The sequence below is a fragment of the Octodon degus genome, unplaced genomic scaffold (assembly GCF_000260255.1).
Source record: "Octodon degus isolate 3935 unplaced genomic scaffold, OctDeg1.0 scaffold00030, whole genome shotgun sequence".
NCBI lineage: Eukaryota > Metazoa > Chordata > Mammalia > Rodentia > Octodontidae > Octodon > Octodon degus.
This window is the reverse complement of record NW_004524606.1, coordinates 14,922,772-14,938,030: the sequence shown is the minus strand read 5'-3', so window position 1 is coordinate 14,938,030 and position 15,259 is coordinate 14,922,772. Positions and strand designations below refer to the sequence as shown.

The window sequence follows — 15,259 nt, the reverse complement described above, 5'->3', positions numbered from 1 at the left end:
GAAGGTTCTGCTTTGCATCTAGCTTAGAGTTTGCTGAATAGTGAGATTTCTATCAGAGCCATTCAGCTAGATTTCAACACCATCCAATGACATTTATTTATTTATTTGTTTGTTTGTTTGTTTGTTTTGTACAGGATCTCACTACGTAGCTCAGACTCATAGTGATCCTCCTGTTTTCAGCCTCCTCAGTGATGGGATTACAGGCGTGTACCACCACTCCCAGAGTCCACCACCAGTTCAGCGTGCTTGGGGGTGGCCCGTGGAGCAGGAAGTGGTAGCAGGATGTGGCATCTCACCAGCCCCAGGCCAGTCACTTTGAATTCCATAAATTTCACTCTGAACAGTTTCTTCAGAGGATCACTTCTGATTATGACCTATATTATATGAGACAAGTCAAAGGAATAAGACTGAGACTCGAAATATTAATGCATGATTTCACATTTACTTGTAAAACTGTAAATCCCATGTTTCATATAATTCACAACACATGTTTTATGCTTGTCATCTCAGCCTGAAGTAGTGGCTTGTTTCCTAGTGCAATTATTATTATTATTTTTATTATTATTATTATTATTATTTTGGAACCAAGAATCAAACAACCTCACTCTTGCCAGACAGGAACTGTGCCACTGAGCTATATTCCCAACCTGCAATATTCTTTCAAGGTTGCCTTTTCAACTTTTCAGAGCTCCCAGGAACCATAAGATGAGAGGAAATCGACTTGCCTGTTAGTCACCCGTTTAACCAGTGTCATCCGTTCTTTGCCTCCAACTTAACATACGAACCTCACACTACAGTCATAATGAACACAACTTGAGTAAAGAATGGCTTCATCTAGATTAATCACTAAATAAATTCTAGTGCTTTCAAAACCTCTTCAATGATTAAACTGAGAAAGGAGCACACAAGGTTTTGCCTGCAAAGTAATTAAAACAATTGAGTAGGATAATTGATGAATAAACACAAAGGACCTGCAATTTTCCCTTCAAATGCTAACAAGAATGCAAAGATCTTGTAAAATAATGACAATACACACATGAAAATAGGACCAAAAAAATTCTTTGACCAAAGAACCATGAAAACGACTTCACTGTAAGCACATATATGTTACATTTCAGTAATATGGTCATTTTAATATGTATAAATTAATTAAGACTAGCAGTATCCCTCTTATTGAGAAGGGTACTATAAGAAGAGAAAAATATAAATGATCTGAAAAAGCTAAGTATTATCAACAGAAAGACAATGAACATTGAAGGAGGCTCTCAGGAGTAACAAAGAAATACAGTTTCCACTTATATTTTCCTCCCATGTGTCATAGATTGTCATAGATTGTCCTACTTTAATAAAGTGTCATGCCCTTGTGACATTACAGGGGCAAAATTCTTACAGTAATCAAATAAAATCTGCTGTTTCAGAAACTCAGAATAGAGAAGGAGGCAGCTTACGGAGCAAAAGGCAGAGACTGTCACCCTAAGGTATCATCGCGATTACTTAAATATCAAGAGCATTAAAGACAATATGCACCTTTTATATGAAAAACCAGCAGATCATCACTGATATTTGAAAAGATGCAAACATATCGAGCTGAATGCATAGTAGAATGATCAGAGAAGAAAAACAGACCTACTGACACTACTAAATTAGGAACCTAAGGACATACACTTAACAGTGTCTCATAAGAAGTGGAGAAAAGTCTGGGGTCAGCCTTGCAAATGCAGTATACCATCATCCCCATGGTAAGCCGTGGCATGTTAAAAGCCACCAACAGCTAAAATGCTAACTGAAATTTTTCAAGATTAAAATGATAATTTTCTACAAAATCAGCTAATCATTAATCAGGATTTGTGGTTTAATTCCTAACTCCAACACGCACATGCACATTACCTTAAGAAAATGCAATTTTATACAAAACAAGTCAACTTTTTATTTTCTGCTACTTTATGAGTTTATCTGTCATGAATGGTTTTATGATTTTGGGGGGATCTTTTCAGCCCTTAGCTAGATTACAAACTCTGGAAGTACAATCCATCAATTTTGTTTATTACTTTCTGCTGTTTAGAACAATGCCTTCTATAACACAGGAGTTAATAATTGATGTATAAATCAGATTTTTCTATTATCAAAGTCAAAATAAATGTAGAGGTTAATTTTTCAAGTTCCTTATGAGAGTGAAACGCAAACAAATTGGTACTTTAGCAAAAGTCAAAGGTAATCTGTAAATGCTCTACCAGAGAGAAAGAACCATCTAACTGCAAACCCCAGAAAGCCTTAGTTAAGTTTCCAAGCAGAAATCACCTTATATTTTATCTGCAGCATTGGGCTGCATATCATGATGATTGGTAGCCTCCAAAGGCTTTCGAAATATATACCAAGTTCCAAACTCCTCAGCACAGCAAACCCCAAATTTATGTCCACTTCAGTCTTTGCCATTTCAGTGATAATTTACTACAGGGGCTGGAGATAATAAGCAAATACTGTATATTTCCACTCACATGGACAAGACCCTGCAATGACTAGCACATCATGTATTTTATAGTATTGTAGCTCTCACCAAAATTCTTATCCTCTCACACCACATTTGCATATGGTGATTTAATACAAATCAATATTGTTTCATTGCCGATTATTTTTGAATCAGAATCCTTACTGATAATTTTATTTCCCTGGGGAGTGTTGGAAGCCACACAGTACATGTGCACAAATGAAATGCCTGCTGGAGGAGGAGAGGGGAGAATGGGAACATGAAGAGAGAACATTTTCAGCTATGGTGGACAGTTTTTGACTTGATCATATTCATTACAGAAAGAATGTCATTAGATACAATGTTTTCCTTTTCTTTAAAAGTGATATTGTTCCAATGTCAAAACTGAGGCAGAAATATTTCTAAAATTTGTACAAGATGTTTGAAGAGCCTTTGTTGCTTTTCTTACCCAACTACAGAATTTTTGCAATGGATTACAATTAATAACTGCTATTAAACTTGAAGCAAGAGAGGCTGTGTCTGTTGAGGGACTCTTTTCTTTTTTGTGTATCTTCCCTTTCGTCCCAGTGGGAAGCAAAAGGACAAAATGTCATATTTGTCTAGTAAGTATGATAGCTTTTTTGCTTATTTACTATGTAACGGATTGAGGAAAAGTAGTTGTCACCTAACTCTGGCTTGAAAACCTCCAGTAATGAACAGAGATGAAATGAAAGTGAGCCGTAGAGAATTGCCCATGCTTACTTGATTGCACTTCACTGATTGTTGTCAATCACGGAGCTATCCTATCCCTCAATAGGTTCCACACATTTTACACAAAACCATAAAGCCATAACCTTGTCTACCTATTTCATCCCCATTTTACAAAGCACCTGCTGCACCCATCAGAATACAACCACACCTCACATAGCCTCCTAAGTCGCCTGCTTGCTTGTAATTGAGCAATTACTTCTTTTACTGGGCAGTCCAACTAATTCTGTTAGCAAATTAATCATCCCTTATCCTTTCTGTATTTAAAACATCTTAGTGGATTCTGATATCATGAAAAATAAAATCCACATTTCCAACTACCAATATATTCCCTTCCTTTGTCGTTCCTTCTGATCATCCACCCTGTCCCTATTTCTGTTTATGAAGCACAGTAAATCTGCTTTGAGACTTTGCATATTCAGCTTCTTCATCTTGCAAACATTTCTCCATCATCTTTCACTGCCTGGACTCCAAAGCCTTGTACAGGAGAGCTTTCCTTCACCATACAGTATGGGCATCCCCAATTTAAGAGTCACCCTGTTCTTCCATCCTGCTTTTATATTAGAGAGTGCATTAGTATCTGAAACCAGTTTACTTACAGAATCACTGATTTCCTGTGTGTTTGTTGATTCTTCTTTTTTCTTAGTGCAATCTGTGTAATTCTAGGACAATATCCAATTTTGTTCAACCTTTAAAGTCCAGTTGGCAAGAAAAATTACTAATCCCTAGAAGCTGGTAAGTAAATGTTTGTTGGATGAATAAATAAAAGAGAATTCTAGTTCAGTCTTACACATAATGAAGCATTAGAAAATTAGTAAATTTCATGACATTTGGTCCTTCTGCCCTCTGAATTCTCTTACTCTCTAGTATGGCCAAGGCACTCACATTCACCTGCATTAGGACACAGAGTTCCTATTCATTTTGTGCTATGCTGGGCAGTGTGAAGGCAACCCCTATGAACAGCAGGCACTGGGATCTCCTAGCCTACCACAGTAGAGATGTTTCTCTGAGCAATATGCTACAAAAAGGCTGCATAAGTTTTAAAAATAATAACTGATTACAGAGAAAACGTTTTGTAAATTTTTAATGAAAGCAAAAATAAAAACAGCTAAGTATTTATAGTGACTAAGGCAGCTTAGTGTAATTGAAGGTAGCCACAAAGTATTTTAATAATGACAAAAAAATAGAAAATCAGTTAAGGTCTGGAAGGTCCTTAGACCACATAGATAGAAATACCTATTCTCAGAACATTGGAGCACTGCTATGGGGGACTGAAGAGAAAGTATAACCTGTCTTTGGTGAAACAAATCCATGGTGAGCCCTTAGGGGAAGAGACCTAGTTGCCAACACTCAATTACAAGGTGCTGAAAAGACTCACTGACCTGGTTGTTGTTGAAATGATGGGTTTTCATTTTGTTATGGAAGGTTATAATCTATTCATTTTGTCTTATTTCTTTGGCTAGAAAAAATCACAAATGAACTAATGAAATTCTATATGCTTCACACATAATTACCCAACTTTACCAATAATACGTGAGCCAATTTGAATCATAGAAACATGTATAGTGTCAAAATAGGATGGCAAATGATCTGTACTGGAGTTTAATAAATGGTAGTTGAATTAATGAATATGAGCTGAAAAGCACATTTTGGATTGAAGAGCTTATTCATGAGTTTTCTTTGGCAGTCAACAACATTTGGAGAAAAAAAAGGTTTCATCTACAAATAATGGAGCACTCAATAGATTCAGGATCTGAGAAGGTCCATTTGCACATGAATAGCAAACTATCCTTGGGAGGGGCCCTCCCATCAGTTGGTATATCATAAAAGTACAAAAATGTTTTGGTGGCAAAGACACATGAATTTGATTTTACACTTCTAAAAGGTACTTTTAGTGGGTTAATTTTAAATTTTCTATCTTTTGTAAAAGGTCACAAGTCTACATAATTAATATCACAAAATGATGACTAGTGGTTATTTTTATGCTAGCCTAAAGAAAACAAACTAAATACTCTGAAATAATCATTTTGTCAATGTTTTCTCCTGTTTCTGAATAACTCAATAAATTTGACTGCTTAAATTATGATTGATGATATATCTTTATTGCTGGCCTTTCAAATTGTGAATTGTCTTCACCTTCAAAGTGTTGATTAAACACCACTTCTCATTACTAAACATTCTTATGTGAAGACTATGCTGTATTAAATCTATGCATAAGTTTATCATTTAATAGATGTTGTTGTCTGTAAGCTAATTAAATATATGAAATATATTCAGGGAAATTGAGAATATAAGTCTATAAATAACCACCACTTATTCTTTCAAATTGAGTGACTTACATTAACAAGTGGTAGGAATGATAGATTAAACGAAAATATTCTTCAATCAGCGCAATGTTTCTTCTTCAATGGCTGATTACAAATTAATAGAAACCACAACAAAAGATATAAAGATCCTCTAGGTCATCATGAATAAAGTAATATAAATTTCAATGTTTTGGATAAAAATGGTGAAGGAAGCAATGTTCAAATAATGAATCAGAGATTCTCTTATTTGAAAAAAATCTTGTAACTCACCGATTTTAGAAGCCTCTATTCAATAAATTACTCCCATTTACAAAGCTGCTGATAGACTTGTCTTTCAATCCCTTTGAAGACTGCCATGAATAGGAAATGCATTACAAAGCACCACATTCCATCTCTGAATATTCAGATATATTTGAGACACTTTTACAGCTGATGTCAATTTGTAACCTTGCAATTTCCCTCTGTTGAGAGTGTTGCAAAAATAAATTTAATTCCACAAAATTATGATGATTTTAAGTAATTATTTTTGTTAGTATCTACTAATTTTTTTCTTATACATAAATATTATTCTTCAGTTTTTGATGTTACCTACACCTTGATAGAGATTTTCATGTTAAGAATAGTCAATGTTTGCCCGCTTCCGCAAGGGAGGAGCCAGCGCTGCAGCCACGAGTCGCTACTAGTTCGTTGATATTGGTATCAACCTGACAGATCCTATGTTCAGAGGAATTTATAGAGGGGTTCAGAAGCATCAGGATGACTTGCAGGAGGTGATCGAGAGAGCTGTCCAGGTTGGTGTGAAAAAGTTCATGATCACAGGAGGAGATCTACAAGACAGTAAAGAGGCTCTAGAGTTGGCGCAAACAAAAGATATGTTTTCCAGCACCGTTGATTGCCACCCTACCAGATGCGGTGAATTTGAAAAGAATAATCCCGATCTTTACCTAGAGGAGTTGCTGCATCTTGCTGAAAACAATAAAGGGAAAGTTGTGGCAGTCCGAGAGTGTGGCCTCGATTTTGACCGGCTACAGTTTTGCCCCAAAGATATTCAGCTTAAATATTTTGAAAAACAATTTGAACTGTCAGAACAAACAAAATTACCAATGTTTCTTCACTGTCGAAACTCACATGATGAATTTTTGGATATAATGAAAAGAAACAGAGATGGTTGTGTAGGTGGAGTGGTACACTCCTTTGATGGCACCAAGGAAGCTACAGCTGCTTTGACCGACTTGGATCTTTATATAGGGTTTAATGGTTGCTCACTGAAAACTGAGGCAAATTTGGAAGTTTTGAAGTCAATACCAGTGAAAAATTAATGATTGAGACTGATGCGCCTTGGTGTAGAGTTAAAAGTTCACATGCTGGAGCAAAATATGTAAAAACCTCATTTCCTACCAAGAAGAAGTGGGAAAATGGGCACTGTTTAAAAGACAGAAATGAATCCTGCCATACAATTCAAATACTGGAGATAATGGCAGCAGTAAAAGACGAAGATCCACTGGAACTAGCCAATACACTATATAACAACACCATTAAGATTTTTTTTCCTAATATTTAATTGGCATATTCCATCATGCATGAAAAATTTCATGGCAAAATGTACTGTAAATTTCAATAAAGAAAATTATCTGAAAAAAGAATAGTCAATGTTTTATTTACCAACTTATTTCAAACATAAGTATAGTGTATAAAAGGGGAACAGGATGGATATGTCAAATTAGTGAAAAGTGGAACGATGGTCAAGATTTTCTCCAGAACTGTTCTGGCTTTTAGTTCAGTTTCTGTTTTGTATTAGCACATACTTGCAGTACATGCTGATAACAGGTACATAACGCATGGTAAGTATCTTGACATATCTTCCCTTCCTCAGCTTCCCCATTTCCTCCATGTCAAACTCCATTTATAGTCTGCCTACAAATAATCATAATATAGTCTATTCACTTTTAGTTAGAAAGCTTTGGTCCCAGCAGTATTATATTAAAAAGTGCAAAATAAAATGTACTCTTTTACTTTTCATGTTGGCAAAAATAAAAATATTAAGAAAATAACAATGACCAGTGGAAAATGGGGGCTACAAAGTTTAACACAAATGTAACAGAAAATTCTACAAGTGAGCAAATGCTACGTTGCCCCCAAGTGTCAAAGTTAAATTTTACAGGTACACAGGTGAAGTTCATTTTAGGCAAAGCCATGGAAAATGGAAGCACATATTATTCAAGATTCTTGCACTGCTGGTATGAAAGGGAGGAGAGCTCATAAAGCTCTCATCTGTACTTCTCACAAGAAGGCAAGATTCAGTATGTTCTCCTCCCTGCTCTTAGCAGTCTTGATACAACACTGACTCATGAGAAGCTGCAGCCAACTCAAATCTCTCTTCACACAGATTGCTATTTGATTTCATTCTCTATTCTTGTTTGTTCTGTTTGCATTTTCACTCCTCAATTCAAATATGTTGATCCTTATTATATTTTCCTAGGTTCAGACAATCTCGGTACTTCCTTTCAATGCTTTCAAACTTTTTAGGCGTAGGCCAATGTCCTTAGCCAAATTGTTGGTAAAATTTGACTCACAGGAAGGGAAATGAAGATCTTTACCAATTTTTGCCAATTTTTCAAAGGAATTACAATAATAGTGTGCCCTTTGCTTCTGCACACAGAAGACTTCATACGTGCTTTTATGTCTGCACGCTGCTCATGGCTCTCTTGCTCTTATCAGAGGGCCACAGTGTGCCACAAGCAGCCATCCTCTTTAGGTACATCACAAACTCTGAGCATTCATAGAGATTTCTCAGTGAAATCGTATCCTTCACTATTTTCGCCAGGTGTGTTACATTACAGATAGATGCTTTCCCAAGCTTTTCAACACACAGAGTGAGCTTCTGAAGGGTTAGATAGATCTGACAGTGTGAATCATTTTCTTCTAAACCATAAGCACTGAAAAAATAAACCAACAAATAAACAAAACCTGTCAGGTTGGCTGTCAAATATAATTAGACTACAATGGCTGCTATGAGACCTCCTTTTATTCTAGCACAGTGAGCTGGAGCAGTGCTTCATGGGGTCTGTGCCAGTGTTCTGTTTAACAGGCCAAGCACACCAAGCAGACTGATGAAATAGTTTCCTGTTTTCAAGCCCAAAGAATGTGCCAGAGGTGGCCCTGATAATGATGGCTCAGGAATTAAGATCTTCCAGCGCAGTGCAGAAACCACGGCTCTCAGAGCTCAGGTGCCTACCTTTCTTTCCCATCTTTGTTCTGCCATTAATTGATCTCATGATTCTAGGGCAAACTGAGTTATCCCTGTATTTACATCACTATGATGCGAGGTTTGGACAACATTATTTCCTTTTGGGACAGTTTTAAAATATCATTTCTCTGTTCCCTATCTGGAAGTCTTACAATCTATTTGGCATTGCATGAAGAATATTCAACTGACTCCAACTTTACTTTGCCTTTGATTGGACATTTGGTCTGTGGTAGAAAGCAGTATTATTTTTGTCTTAATCTGTGGAGATGAGAAACTAGAAGAGGAAGTAAGGAGCAAAACTGGTGAGAAAAAGAAAAAAAAGACTAAAATATGTCTGCTTTTGTAGATTAGGAATATCATATCATAAGGAACTCTAAACATAGCTCTCTAATCATTGTACATGCCTGGGTATGAAAACACTCTTATTTTACTTTCATTTACTAGGCCATTTAATTCTGCAAAGCCAACTGGTATCTTTTTTTTCCTCCTTATTTACTGGTATGATGTCTTGCTAGTCACCTGATCTAATGAGGTTTAGCAAAACTGATTTTTTTAAATTTCCAGAAAACTAGAAGCCAATTATTAAATACAGATATCATTTAAAAAATCAAAACTTGGCTGGATATGGTAGCACACACTTGTATTTCTAGCTGCTCAGGAGGCCAAGGCAGGAGGATTGAAACTTCAAAGGTAGCCTTGGGAAGCCTGAACAATTTAAGGAGACTTTGTCTCGAGTAATAAAAAGAAAGTGCTGGAGATACAGCTCTGTGTTAGAGAATTTGCTTCAAATTTGCAAATCTCTGGATTCAGTCCTGAGCACACAAAATAAAGTAAAATGAAATTTTATAAACTCACACTACATTAATTACAATACAAAGTATAAACCCTTAAAATTCATCATTTTCAAGGGTTCTAACTCATACTATTGCCTATGTTCCTGAGTTTGTTTACATCTCTATAATGGCAGTCCCATAGAGTGCTATAGAATGCTATTACCTGCCTCAAACCCACACTTACTGAAGTCATGTACCATGAAAAAGTTCATGTTGAAAGAATTGACACAATAGCAATGTACATATGCTATACAAATTGAGGCTTTCTTCATTGTTTTGAGCATTTTAGACTTAAGATGATGGTGCAGAAAACATCATTGAAAATTTAAGTTATAAATATGCCAATAGCTGTTGATATTGTGAAAAGTGACAAAAATGAGGAAATGTTCTTCTAGTATTTGGAACATTTGGTAAATAAAATCCACAAAATTCTTATATGTGTCTTCATTGTTTCCTTTGTATATCAATCAGTAATTCACATGAAAATAATTCTCATGTTGAAACTGTAATTGTGAATTAAAATTGTACTTTGGCTAAAAAAAAGTGTGAAGAAAAACCAGTGGAACTTCATGAGTCAACAGGTTGTGTATATTTACAATAAAGACTTATGCATACAATATTATTATTTATAAGCACTGCCTTACAGATATTTTATATAAATTAAGTATACAATACATACATTATCTTTTACTCTAGAATACTGCTGTTATTTATTTATGAACACATCACTGATTTTTGCATATATGATTGAATCTAGACTCATTCAAAATTTGTTACAATTCTCCTTGTGGATAGAGGAAAATTATCATTTTTCGGGGGCAGTCAAAGTTACACTGGTGGAAAGCCTGAGAATGATGGTATTAATCCATAAACAAGAAGAGTTGTGTGAGAAGAAACTCCCTGAGTCTTCCTTGCCTTATATGCTATCATGAAATAACTTCCTAAGTATTTCAGCAGTTGTCATATGACCATGATTGGAAAATTAAGAACTACACAGCAGGAGTTGGGGAGATAACTCAGCGGTCTAAGCACTTGCCTGGCAAGTGTAAGGACCCGGGTTTGATCCCTGGCACCACATGTTGTGCTGGCCTAAGAACCCTGGGCACGCTGTGCCAGCCAACAAAATCAGGCATAGTGGCCCATGCCTGTAATCCCAGCACTGGGGAGGCTGAGACAGGAGGATCAATGTAAGTCCTATCCATGTAGTGAGCCCCTGCACCAAATAAATAAAGTACTACACAGCAGTTATGCAGAGCTCTGCATTTATGAAGTCATTAAAACCATCCTTGTATATAAAACTCTTAGCCTTTCTCCTACTTTCCACCTACTTTTCAGTGACCTCTTTCTTTTTATTATCATCATCATTGTTATTTGCAAGTATGGTAAAAATATGCATCATAAAGTTTACCAAAACAAACACTTTCAAGTGTGAAACTTAGTAGCATTAATGACATTCATTTAGGTTCAATCATCACCACTATGCACCTTCAAAACTATTCATCTTGCAACACTAAAATTCTGTTCCTGTTACACAGTGATTCACCATTCTAACCCAAGCTTTGGAAATAACATCTACTTTCTGTGAGTATGGATTTGACTACTCTGTAGACCTGTCAAATAAGTGCAATAATGTAGCATTTGTCTCTTTGTGACTAGCTGATTTCGGTTAAATAATATCCACCAGATTAACTCATAAAAATGTAAAACATGGCAAAATTCCCTTCCTTTTGAAGGCTGCATAACATTCTAATGTACTATATATTACATACATGTTCTAATATATTGAAAAATATTCATATATATGTATATATGTATACACATGTGTTTATGTATTTATTCTTTGATGTATACTTATGTTGTGTATTAAGATTCTTCAAGGACTTTAAATACACAGAACCAAGAGAATACAATTTAAAAGGAGGTTTTATTAGAGAGTCTTACATAGTCAAAGGCTGGAATATTTCACACTGTCATTGCAGTCTGGACAGCTGAAGAAAGAAACCAGTACCTACTTGGCCCTACAAGCTGCATCCCCTGATGCAGCTCCATCCCAAGGTGGAAGTTGGGACACTCCCTGGAGAGGCATCGGTGCCCACTGGCCTTCTAAAGCTCACGCGCCTCTCGGCCTCAGGTGGCCACAGCCAGGAGCAGCAGCTGAAGAACAGGGCAGCTGCCCTGCACAAGCAAGCTTTGGGTCCTGGTCCTGTGACGCCCAGCCCGCCCACGAGCAGCATGGGTGTGCTCCATCTGGTGGCCGCCCCTCAGAACAGATCTGCCTGGGAAAACCCTCACAGCACCAAGTGCGCTTTGCCTGTCTAGGCGACTCCAGATGCAGTCACGTTGACAGCCATGGCTAACCACTTTTCGCTTCCACTTTTTTTGTTATTGCTAAACATATCACTTTCCATTCCATCTTTCAGAAATCTCCTTTGTCTCAACTCTCGATTCTTTTTGACACGTACCCCAAAGTGGCATCAGTGGCTTCCATACATCTCTTTAGAGACTGATAGATATAGTGCTATTCCTTTAATAATTTTCATTTAAATTTTTATTTGATGCCACAAGTACCCTAATGAATAAAGTGGTATTTAATTCTATCTTGTCTCACGTTGCTCAAACAAGCACAATTAGTAGTCTAAATATCTATATCTGTATGTTTGTATAAAAGCTGTACTAGTCTGTTCCTGTGCTAGTTCCTTATTGGAATACTGATTTCTTCCACACAGATCTTTTGTAAACTAGGTATGCTCTGACTAGAACACTTCTGAAACCTCCTAAAACCATCACAAAAGTTAAATTATTTACCTTTTCATTTTTATTTTTTAGTGAAGGTTTATAAAGTCTACAGGGTCTCATTACATAGATTGGACTTGTAGTGATCTGCCAGTGTTCAGCCTCCCAAGCGCTGGGATTACAGGGGAGCGCCGCTGTGCCCAGTCTCAGTCCCCATCTCAGTGCAACCCAGAGGTGGAGTCAGCATAGCATGCTGGGGATTGAACCTCCACTGCTGAGTGTGCCTGAGAAGGCACTTCAATCCGCTGAGCTCTTTGGCTGGCCCAAATTATTTGTCTTTCATTTCAGATTTTTCCTTACAAACATTTTCTTACCATATGTCTTCCAGTATTATTTTCATATTTTTAATTTATTGTTTTTCGATAGTTTTATAGTTCTCTACTATTTAACAATAGTATTGAAAAATAACTTTTTAAAATAATTTATTCCTATATGAATTGTGTAATTCAACTCTCACTTCACTGGTCTTTGACTTTACCATTATTTATCACTCCTTCCTCCCTAAAATAACTTTTTAACTTCTCATTCAAGATTTTTCACTTTTTATTTTTCTTACTCATTGACTGTTCTTTCTCATTTTGTTCTGATGCATCTCTTCACATGAAAACGTTCTGTCACATAGACTTCACACATTTTCATCCCCTAATGGGACACTCGGTATCTCTGATGTCTGCTCCAATATACATGTTATCTATAGTGAATCCAGTTCAGACTTTTCCTCCCAACTCCAGATTAACTGAAATTACCACCATGACAGCAAAGGAAACATGTTAAAACAGAACCCTTGATTCATGACTCCTCCCCAACAAAGTCTTCTCCATTCACAGAGGTCAGATGACAGCAAGTCAATTCTTCCAGTTATTCAAATCAAGTTGCTCTGCATTAAGCCTGACCTCTCTTGCTCTCTCATTCTGTGTCTTATTGATGAGGAAATCAGGTAAATTCTACCTCCCAAATACATCCAGAATGCATTCACTTCTGCCTATCACTTGCAGCCTCATCCAGTCCTCTAAAGTTAGTGTCTCACCCAGACTACTGCAATAGCCTCCCCAGTGACTTCCCTCTTCAAATTTTCTCTTGCTCAGTTTTTTTTTTTTTTTTTTTTTTCTGCATAGTAGCATTTGTCTTTTACTTTGAGTGAATAAAGTAACTTTGGGGCAAGGAGGATTTAATATAGCCTTAAATTAGTCTGCAAGGTATCAATAGCACAGTATGCTGTCACTCTGTGCAGTCTTCTGCTAAAACTCTCTTCACAAAACTGACTCCTTCTGCCAGTCATCTGCCAAATGGTCCCATGGCTCAGTCTTCAGCTCCTGTAAGGTTCCCTCTGCTATGACCATCTGAGGAAACTGTTCTATTTTCTTTGATCACATTTAGTCTTACTACATTTTGTACAATTCTTTATTGTCTTCTTTATCAAAAATACAACTTGTTGGGTTGGCCAAATAGCTCAATGAATTAAAGAGCCTGTAAACAGGCGCAAGGGCCAGAGTTTCCATCCCCAGGCCTGCCATGCTGGTCCTGTCCCCGGGGCATGTTGAGAAGGCAATTGAGACTGGGTGTGGTGGCGCACGCCTGTAATCCGAGCTCTTGGGAGGCTGTAAACAGTTGAGTTACTGTGAGTCTGATCTAGTAGTGAGTCCCTGAACACCCTGTAGACCCTTCCCAAAAATACAATAAATAAATAAATACATACATACATACATAAAAAAATTTAAATTTAAAAATATAACTTGAACCAAGAAAGGAATATTTGTTATGCTTTCTATTGCTTAAACAGTGCTTTGGTCACATTAAGTTTCTCAATAAGTATCAGTTCAATTTTAAAAGGCCAGAACTGTGTTTTCCTATCTATCCAATTTTAAATTTGAAAAAAAAAATCATTTTTTTATTTATTTGGTACAGGGTCTCACTATACATTTCAGACTCTTAGAGATTCGGCTGTCTCTGCCTCCCCCTCACTAGTATTATAAGTGTGTACAACCATACCTGGTTTTGGTGGTCAGCACAGTGCACCTTGGGGGCCAGCACATACAATGCCAGGGATTGAATATGGATCTTTGTGCTTGACAGGCAGACACTTAGACCATTGAGCTATCTCTATAGCCCCCACCTATCAAACTTTAAAGTTTAATATAGGTCACATAATTGATTCCTAACTAGTATTGCTTAAAAGAATAAATGGCATGCCTAGATTTGAGGTATTGCCGAACAGATCCCTGTTCTTTCTTGTTTGGCTCTCTCTGCCTAGCCAATGTGACCATGATATAGCTTCACTACGGGTGAAGTTGGGAGATACACAGGGATAAGCACAGTGAGGAAGAGTTAAAAGGAGAAGTGCTCTCTCTGGGTCCTTTTGACATCCTTTCCATCCTTTCTTTTTCTTAGAGTCTCTGCTAGAGTGGCCACATAAACATATGATGTCAACACCCATTGCAACATACACTTTTCATATTGGATGTCATGGCTCAGTAACAATGGACATAGAGCAACTTGCAGGAGTGTACAGGGTGTCTTCCCTGAAAAACATCCTGGAGAAAGAGCCACGTGCATCTCTTCTTCTTCCCTCATCCTCTTGCAGGACTGTTCTTCCACGATCAGTTTTACTCTCAGACCAAGAAAGAATTTATGCTTGTCACTATATAACTGAACTTAAGGTATATTTTTTAAAGAATGTGCATACATTTTCTTAAAATTATAAAATATCATTGACTATCATAAAACATAAAAACACTTTTCTGATTGAATCATACTCTTTCTTACCACAGCCAAATCCCACTCATTTGTATTCTTCACTTTTGTCCCCTCACCCTTCTCTATCCTTAACTCTATTTTCATCTCTTTTTAC

At 36.8% G+C, this 15,259-nt stretch overlaps 1 pseudogene; it reads left to right on the top strand.

The window, feature by feature from the left end:
- The first annotated feature begins 6,199 nt into the window (after positions 1–6,199).
- LOC101589112 lies at positions 6,200–7,170 on the top strand (annotated as a pseudogene).
- Positions 7,171–15,259: the final 8,089 nt, after the last annotated feature.